Below are 10,874 nucleotides of genomic sequence, written 5' to 3' on the forward strand. Positions count from 1 at the left end.
CCTGTAGTCCCAGCTACTTGGGAGGCTAAGGCAGGAGAATGGAGTGAACCCAGGAGGCAGAGGTTGCAGGGAGCCGAGATCGCCCCACTGCACTCCAGCCTGGGTGACAGAGCAAGACTCTGTCTCAAAAAGAAAAAACAAAACAAAACACTGGCTGCACTGTGTTAATCCACCATGTCTGTAAATTCTTCAGCTTTGAAATTATTTAGAAGTTGGATTAGCAATCATAATAACTAGATTAAAAAATTCATATACTATATATCAGCAAAATTTATTCTCTGCTTAAAAACAGCAATACTAGTATCACCTATGGACTTAAATAATTATCTTTTTTCCTTTGTCACCTGTCTTTTGATTCACTGTCTCCTGTTTCTGGTGTAAATCACAACCTGGAACCACACACCGTGGTTTTGTTCACCTTCAGACATGATAAGTTTCTGTATTCACTCTTATTTACAGGAGTTGTTTTTGGACTCAGGTAACTATTTCACAAACAGAACAAAATGCAGTTCTTATCTTGGTTCCTTCGTGGAGTATCTCTGCAGCCTTAGGCATCTTATTTCATTATTTCATTCCACTGGGTCTCAGATGCATCATGCATTAAGTTTGTAAGGGTGGACAATGAGATCTTTAAATTCTCAAAACCTGTGGTTTTATGATAGCAGTTCTGAAAGACAGTTAGGTGCTAAAAATAATTTTATCTAAAATAACAGCAATGGCATGGAACATGGAAGTTGGCTCTCCGGCTCTTCAGTTTTCTCAAAAGGCTATCAGTGGAGTGTGTGGGACTTTGATGAACGTTCTCCACTCTGGGGATAGCAGGTCAGTGGCATCCTGCCCTGCTGCTAAACCATCCTCTCATAGTATGCTCCTCAATGTACAGTCTGTCCAACTCTGGGATTCTCCTTGCCTTCCAAATATTTGAGTTACAGGTTAAAGAAATATGCATGTGTTACTACCATCGGTGAATATGGGAATCATCATATCTCACCTTACACTTCTGTAAAAGTCATGTTTCCTTTGCCCACGCCCACCTTACATGGTACTTCTCTGTTTCCTCCGTGTTTAGAAGTCTCCCAAACCCACGGACACATTAATCTTGTTTTTCCTTCAGAATCTTGCACTTGCATATCCTGGTAGCATTCATTAAATATGGGTCCATTCCCCCAAAATGGAGCGACATCACAAAAAGAGATACTAGGCCAGAGTGCCACCTATTTGCCCAACACTTTATCTCATGCCATCTAGTCGCTGTTTACAAGATATCTCCACTGGGAAGCGTGAAATAGTCACGGTGAAAATAGATGCATTTTCACCTCATACTATTCACTCCTGTGTGGCTTCTCAGTCTCAGTGTGAGAAATCTTCACTTCAATGCCTATAGTGGTCATATTGCTACACATTTTTAAGTCCTTTCTTTTGTAACTTCAAAAACAGACCCTTGAAGAAATGATTCAGCATGATACACATAGCAGATGGGTTAAAAGTCAGGGATCAGAGGACACGCCACCCTGGGTAAAGAGCTGTCTTTTCCACAAGGCAGCTGTGTGATTTTACAACTTAATGTCCTCATCTGAAAATGGAGATAACAAGAATATTCCCTCCATAGAATGTTGTGGAAACCTAATAAGTTAACACGTAAAAGTATTTAAAACACTACTTAATACATACCATGTGCTAGGTGAGTGTTACCTATCGTTTTTGCTATTGATGTTTCTTCTCCTTCTCCTTCTCCTTCTTTTTTTTTCAGATGGGGTTTTGCTCCTGCTGCCCAGGCTTGGGTAAAATGGTGCGATCTCAGCTCACCCCAACCTCCGCCTCCCGGGTCCAAGCAATTCTCCTGCCTCAGCCTCCAGAGTAGCTGGGATTACAGGCATGCACCACCATGCCCGACTAATTTCATATTTTTATTAGAGACAGGGTTTCTCCATGTTGGTCAGGCTGGTCTCGAACTCCTACCTCAGGTCATCCAACCACCTTGGCCTCCCAAAGTACTGGAATTACATGCGTGAGCCACTGTGCCCGGTGATGTTTCTTAATATTAGCATTTTCCCCCCAGAAAATTGAGCCTGTTCTTGAATACTTTTCACTAGCATTTCTACACCTCATCTTATCTTGGTTGGCCGGACTTTCTTCACGTCATACCAGATGCTACCACAAGAATTTCTTAGTCGTTTTAACCTTACAAACTTCCGTGAACTCAACCATTTTGAAATTACTATAAAGTACTTAAGAATAATAAGAACTTTTTAAAGTTTACATTTCTTAATATTCTTTCAGTAATGTTGTTCCTAATAGTTTTGATTTACCCAAATAAGAATCATATCATTCTGGCCAGGCACAGTGACTCAGGCCTGTAATCCCAGCCGTTTGGGAGGCCGAGGCGGGCACATCACCTGAGGTGCGGAGTTAGAGACCAGCCTGGCCAACACGGTGAAACCCTGTCTCTACTAAAAATACAAAAATTAGCTGGGCGTGGTGGCACTTGCCTGTAAATCCAGCTACTCGGGAGGCTGAGGCATGAGAATCGCTTGAGCCCGGGAGGCAGAGGTTGCAGTGAGCTGCAATGGAGCCACTGCACTCTAGCCTGGGTGACAGAGTGAGACTCTGACTCAAAATAAAATAAAATAAAAATCCTATCTTTGTACTAGTTTAGCAACATTGGGCAAGATACTACTGTAAATATCAGTTTTCTTGTCAGCTTAAGGGGATACTCACAACTATTTATCACTGGTTTCCTTAAAAATTAAATGACCTAATGCATGCACTTAGCACAGTGCATGTCACATAAAAAGTACTGAAAAAATATTAGCAATTTTCCCCCAAAGTATAACACATAGTCATATCCTGGAATGATTTCAAGGTTTTAATAATATTTTTGGAAATCATAATTATACTCCTTACCTGCTTAAAGAAAATAGAAGTTAATCTAGCAGAACATCAAACTCATAAGTTCGATGAGTTATAATATTAAAGTTGGAAGGAATCTCAGAAAAATTCTAAAATAACTTTTGGTGATATATGAGGAAAGTGAAGGTTTTCATTTCAGGAGAAGATGTAAGATAAATGTCATTGGAGTCAGTATGCTGTTATTCATATCATGCTGTAAGCACCATAGAATTATTTTGTGAAATAAAAAAGAAACTCAAATTTATTAAATGCCTTTCTATGTGAAGCATTATCTCTTGAACTATGCCAGTTTGTTTTATTCTTATTACAGTCTATAAGCTGAAGGCCACCTCTCATCCTGCGTGTTCGACAAATGAAGTTAAATCTACTCATTTTATAGATTTCCTCTCTCTCTCTCTCGCTCCCTCTGTGTATATATGTTTATATATACACATTTGTATATACAATATACATTTTATACAGATGTACAAATATATATATGTATATTCGTGTGTGTGTTTGTTTTGTAGAGATGGGGTCTCAATATGTTGCCCAGGCTGGTCTAAATCTACTAGGCTTAAGTGATCTTCCCACCTCAGTATCCCAAAGTATTAGGATTATAAGCATGAGCCACCAGCCAGGTTTTATAGCTATGAAAGCAGAATCTTATATATTTATACATCACAAAAAAAATGCAAACTGTATTTCCTTACAGATACACTAATATGGTTAACATTGGAAAACAATGAGATGAATGAGTAGGAAGATGTACAGTGGTTGGTACTCACATACATGATTCATTGGAATGAAAAATGATACAGCTACTTTGAAAAATGTTTTATCAGTTTCTTAAAAACATTATTTACTATGCAATCCAGTAATCACACTCCTTGGTATTTACCAGGATTAATAAGACATATTACCACCAAAAAACAAAACCAAACCAAACCCTAAACCAAAGACTTGTCTCTGATGGTTTACAATATCTTTATTTCAGTGGCCAAAACCACTTGTATTAATCCAAACATCCATCAAATTTTGAATAAATACAGCATGATGCATCCACATAGTGGAATACTACTCAGGAATAAAAAAGGAATAAGCTACAAGGTCATTCGACAACACAGATGAATTCAAACCTAGTACACCATGAGTGCATTACTTTCCTGTGCCTGCCTTAACACATTGCTGCAAACTTGGTGGCTTAACAAATGCAATTATCATCTTGTAGTTCTAGAGGCTGGATGTCCCAAATCAGTTTTTCGTGTCTTGCTGAAAATGTCATTGAGGCTGTGCTTCTTCTGGAGGCTCCAGGGGAAAATCCATTTTTTTTTCTGGCTTTTAGGGTTTCTACGCTCGCTTGGAGTCCCTGGCCTGCAGCCCTTTCTCCATCTTCAAAGCACATCATCCCAATCTCTGCTTGAGTCATTACAAAGCCTTCTCCTCTCAAGTGAAATCTCCTTCTGCCGTCTCTTATAGGCACATGTGTGATGACATTCAGGGTCGACCTGGATAAGCCAAGGTACTTCCCCATCTCAACATTCTTAACTTAGTCACACCCACAGAGTTACTTTTGTCATACAAGATAACATTCAAAGGTTCACGTTATTAGGATCTGGATATCTCTGTGGGCCGTTATTCAGCCTACCTCAGTAAGCAAAAAAGCCAGACACAAATTTTTACATTCTTTATGGTTGGATTTATATGACCTGGAAAAGGCAAAATTATAGTGACAGAAATCAGATCAGTGATGGCTAAGAACTGAAGCTGCATACATGGGATTGGTGATAAACAGGTATAAGGAAAGTTTTGGGGTGATGAACCTATCTATCTTGATTGTAGCTACGGTTGTGTAAATCTACACATCTATCAGAACTCTCGGCATTATCCACTGAAAACCTCTAAATTTTTGTACTTCAATTATACCTCAATAAATGCTATTTCAGACAGGAAGAATAGGAACAATCTATTATGAAGTTTTAACACACATGCAGAGGGGAATGAAGGGTGGGACTTTCAGAATGGTGGTATGAGATGCTCCACAGACTGTCTTCCTAGCAAAACAATCATTTTCTGGGTACAATTTGAAAACAAAAACAAGAAAAACAACCATTTATAGTCTTCACAAATTTTCCTAAGGACGTGCAACACATGGAGAAACATTTACCAAAGAAAATCTACCAAATCTTGGCAAGAATAGCAAGAGTCTGTGGCATTTAAGCTACAACCCACTATCACTGCCACCCCCAGCTCAGGGTGACAGAAGCTTTATTCTAGGTGAGGCCCACTGAAGACAGCATGCCACTGGCGTCCGTGTTGCATGCAACAACACGCGTTGCAAAAGTTCTATTCTAGGTGAGAATCAGCAAGAGTCCTGAGACAAAATTTCCCTACCTACCACAGAGTTGTGGAGCAGAAGCTCTACTCCAGGTGTGACAGACTGAGAATAGTGACCCCTGACTGCTCAGCTCTTTTTTAGGGCAGAGATTTCTACCTGGGGGAAGCAGCTGAGAAGGCCAAGGACTACCTTCCCCTCCTGGAATCCTACTCATAGAGCCCAGGTGACACTCTGGGAGAACGGGGCTGCTGCCCCTGCCTCCAGCTCTGGTACAATGACACAGAGTTTCTGCCCAGGGGAAGAAGTGATCTTAAGAACAAATTGATCCAGAACGTCACCTAACGGGCCAGTCTTTATTTGAAGCAAAGCGTAAGGAAGTTCACACCCAACGGTGTTATCACAAACAGTAGAAATCATGAGGCTGAACAATTAAGAAGAGCCCGATAGTTCCACAGTACTACTAACAACAAGCAAAATGATGACCAACGAAAGTTTAACCAAGAAAACCAGGAGAAGAGACAACTAATGACAACCTTCCTTGGTTAGGTTAAATTTCAAAGACACAACTCTCTACTTCTGCAAAACGGTCCAAAATTAATTGGACAGGACTGTAGAGCATTTTATGTCCAGGGTATTATTAAAGAAAAAACAACAACAAATATAAAAACAAAGCGAAAAAAATAGAGCAATCAGGTAGCAATACTAGAGTAATCCCTGGTGATCAGAGAGACTACAGGTGCCCAAGGCTGTGACCTACTAGGAAGGTACAATGGCTGCAAAATGTAGGGGAAGTAGACTCAGTAAACTAGTGTAGTTAACTCATTGAACAAATGAACAAGAAAGTAACAAAAAGAACACTGAAAAACCGGGGACATGTTTATCCACAATGCTTAAATATATTAACTAAAATGCCTAGTTTTAAACAGTTGAATAATAAAATTAAACAGGAAAATGTGACTTATAAACAGAATATAAAGTTGGCAATAGATACTGCCTTAGAGAGGGTTCAGATGTTGAACTTAGCAGAAAAAGACTTCAAAGCAGATATTGCAAACATGTTTAAAGAACTACCGAGAATGATGTTTACAGAACTAAAGGAAGGTATAAGACCAATGTTGCATCAAATGGAATAGCAAGAAAGAGAAACAAATTTAAGAAAACAGCATACTCTCTGGAATTGAAATGTATAATAACAAAAATAAAAATATCATCAGAAGGGCTCAAAAGCATAATCAGGTATAAGAAATAATTAGTGACCTTGAAGATAGATTTACAGAAGACAAGCAGTCTGAAGAACAAAGAGAAAAACAGACAGACAATGATTGAAAAAGCCACAGAGAAATGTGTAACAACATTAGACACATCAACACAGGCATCAAGGACACACCAGAAGATGAAGGAGAAAGGAAAAGGAAGTGTATTCAAAGAAATAATGTCTGAAAACTTCACATTAATCTAGACTTCAAAAATCGCAAAGGATTTCAAGTATAATGAACAGAAAGAGATACAATCCTAGATCCATGATAATCAAAACATTAAAAGACATAGAGAAAATCTTAAAAACAGAGAGTAAATGAACTGCCATGCACGAGAAAATCCTAAAATTATTGACAACTGACTTCTAGCCAGAAATAATGGGAACCAGAAGGCATTACAATGACATATTAAAAGTGCTTAGAGGGTTAAAAAAAAGCTGTCAACCAAGAATCTTATATTCAGTAAAACTTCATTTTAGAAAATAACACAGAATAAATGCACTCCCAGATAATCAAAATTTGAGAAAATGCATTGGTAGCAAACCTGCCTTACCAAAAATACTAAAGGAAGTATTTTAGGCTAAAAGTAATACCAGAGACAGTAATTTGAATCCACATGGAAAAATTAAAAATGAGAGTAAGAGTAGTTATACAAATAATTATAAATGATAGTATAATTTATATTTATTCTTTCTCTTTCTCTTAATTGATTGAAAAAGTAACTGTGTAAAACAGTTTCTACATAATTATACTGCTGGCCCATAACACAGAAGAGTAATATATTTGACAATTGCAACAAACTATAAAAAAGGTGAGAGAAAAGTTGTTTAGAGGGAAATTGATGACACTAAATGGTTCCTCAAGTTTAAAGTAAGCAATGAAAAGAAAATGATAAATAAGAAAATCAGTATAACAAATTCTATAAATATATGCTTGCTCTCATTTCCTCTTTCAGCTCTTATAAACAGCATGAAATCATGGAACAATGACTAGAAAATATCCACTTAGTTATAAAGAAGCCAGTAAAAGAGAAACTGAGAAACAAAATATGTTGTGACATGAAAAAAAAATTGAAAAGCAGGTATGAATTCAACCATATTAATAATAACATAAAATGTGATAGATTAAACCACCCAATTGAAAGTTAGAATTTGTCTGAATTTAGAAAATGATTTCATTATACATTATCTATAGGAGACGTCCTTTAGATTCAAAGATACAACTAGGTTGAATGTAATACAAGGATAAAAAATGTCATTCAAACAAAGTGTAAGAGAGTTGGATTGGCTATAATAATATTAGACAGAATAGACATTAAGAAAAAATTGTTGCAAGGAGTATAAAGGGATGCTTTAAAATAATAAAAGATAAGTCCATCTAGAACACTTAATGATTTTAAAATATGTGTACCTAACAGTAGAGCATCAAAATATGTGAAGCAAAATCTGACAAATTTAAAGGGAGAAATGAGCACTGTAACAATAATAGTTGGAGAATTCAGTCCCTAATATCCAGATATGATAGAATGAATAAACACAAGACTACATGGGTGTAGACAGAGACTATGACAGCCACATATACCAACTTACCCTAATAGACATCTGCAGAACACAAAACCGTGGAACACTTATCACTCTCAAGTATACATAGAACATTCTCCAAGGCAGAACATATATTAAGTCACAAAACAAGCCTCAATAAATTTAAAATCATAAATTGATTTTAATAGTAAGTTAAACTTATGACAAATATTTCTTCTGACCACCATAGAATGAAATTAGAAATCAAAAACAAAAGAAAATTGGGTAAATTTACAAGTATGTGGAAATTAAACAACACACATACAAAGAACTGATGAGTTGAAGAAGAAATCATGAAAAACTTAGAAAATATTTGAGATGAATCAAAAATTTAAAAAATGCACACATACACAACATACCAAAACGTACTTATAGGAAGTAAATAATGCAGTGCTTAGAGGTCAATTTACAGTGTTAATTTGTAGTTTTAAAATATATCTAGAAATAAAATCTATGTTGGCAACAGACTAAATTCTGAGAGGAAATAAATGAACTTCAACTGTATTCTCATTTTACACAAAGTGATATGTTATTATTTGAAGGTAGACTATGATAGGGAAAGAAAACAAAATTATTTGGGACACATAGAAAAATCAGCATACTAATAATTATGTTTAATATAAATGATCTATTTATATTATAATAATTGCATTAAGAACAAATGGTGTAGACTAAGTAAAGGCTGAGATTATCAGAAAGATAAAGCCAGATTGTATATGTTGTCTACAAGAAATACAGTTGAAATATACAGACACAGTTAAGATAAAAGTAAAAGGATGAGACAAGTTATATTATGCAAACAGAAATCATAAGAAAGCTGGGATGACTCTATTCATGTAAAGACAAATTAAATTGCAAAACAAAAGATAGTAAGAATGACAAAGACTTTTTAAATGAAATAGATCATAATTCCTCAGGAAAAATTTAAAACCTTTAGTGAATATGCACCTGCAAAAAAGTTTCAAAATATGCAAGGTATAAACTAACAGTACTGTAAGGAGAAATAAATAAAAATCCACAATTGTATTTAGAGTTTTCTACATCCATCTTTCAGTGATCAATTGAATCAACTGCATAAATCAGTAAGGTACACCTGGTTGCTTTATGCTCTTTGTAAATTATTTTTATAGAAATTAAGTTTTTCTGGTATTTATTTGGAAACTTGCATGATGGTATCTTTTTTAAGAAAGGACTTTTGTTCATTGTTGCTAGGCACCTGTAGACACTCATGAGTCTAAAATTACATCATTTTCTAAAGTCTCAGTTTGGAGTTCTATAAGTCACAGTGGTGACATACACACTTGCAGGCCCATAGTTCACCAAGATCCACCCTTTCAGGTCTTTGTAAGAAGGTAAATCTTTCAGGTCTCAGCTGAAAGTAGAATGTGTGGATCAGTGCATTAGTACATTTTTATGCTGCTAATAAAGACAAACCTGAGACTAGGTAATATATAAAGAAAAAGAAGTTTAATGAACTCACAGTTCCACCTGGCTGGGGAGGCCTCACAATCATGGCTGAAGGCAAAGGAGAAGGAAAGGCACATCTTACATGGTGGCAGGCAAGTCGCTTGTGTAGGGGAATTTCCAATGATAAAATCATCAGATCTCATGAGGCTTATTCAATACCATGAGAACACAAAGACCCACACCTATGATTCAATTACTTCCCACTGGGTCCCTCCCACAACATGTGGGAATTATAGGAGCTCCAATTCAGGATGAGATTTGGGTGGGGACACAGCCAAACCATATGAGTCAGAATCCTTAATTGGACAAATTTTAAGCTTTGACTCTTGTTTCCACCTTTGAAGCCTACTGCATCTGCAGTGGGAGCCCAGAAGAGTTTTTGCAGAATCAGTATATGCCCCAGGTTTGCACTGGAGTTTACCTTTCTGAGATCTTCCTTATCTGGTATTTTGAATGAGTGAGTTATTTCTCAGGACCTTGCTATTACTTTGATGCTTGTGGGAGATACTATAATTATTATGTGCATATAGATTATTTTAGGTGTTTGAAGCTAAGAACTATTTTTTTAAAAAATGAGTACTCATTCTTAATTACATTAGCAAAAATGACTTTTATTAAAATGTCTATGGTGCGCAGAGAACACTTAAAATGTAAAGAGAATTAGATTCAACTTCTTTCCAAAATACCTAAATGTTAGAAGCATCTGAGAGGACAGGCTGATTTGGATTCAGTATTAAAATTAATTCATTCTGGCTTTGTTTCTTTTTATTTGTACAAGTGTAAGGGGTAAAAGTCTAAGGGATAAAAGTGCATGAATTATACAGTGGTGAAGTTTAGGCTTTTAGTGCATTCATCACCACATAGTGTACATTGTACCCCTTAAGTAAATTAAAATCTTTTTATATATCCTCTGCAATGTGTTTCCACAAGTACTGTAATTCATTAGAGAAGCAAATTTATTGTTCAGTTTTCTCCGAGACTTCAATAATTAGTTTCAGAGAAATTAGCTTTAGCAAATATCACAAAGTATTGAATCAGTTCTAGAATTTCTGTGTAAAAACAACAAAGATGACCCCCAGGAATGTTACTAAGTTCATTGAGTACATACTTATTTTAAAACCACACCAAGATAGTGCATTGTCCTCAGAGACATACTAACTTTTCTTTTTCCTGAAACTCTTTAATTCATTCTAATCTCCCTATGATTTTTATCTTGATCAACAAGGAAGATGCACATGTATTCCAAGGATTGATTGGGGCTTTTGCCACAATGTAATTGAATAAGACTTTAATCCTGATATACAGTGAATTGTTACCTAGCTATTTTTACACAAAAGTATGTTT

Source organism: Mandrillus leucophaeus, unplaced genomic scaffold (assembly GCF_000951045.1).
Source record: "Mandrillus leucophaeus isolate KB7577 unplaced genomic scaffold, Mleu.le_1.0 Scaffold85, whole genome shotgun sequence".
NCBI classification, from domain to species: domain Eukaryota; kingdom Metazoa; phylum Chordata; class Mammalia; order Primates; family Cercopithecidae; genus Mandrillus; species Mandrillus leucophaeus.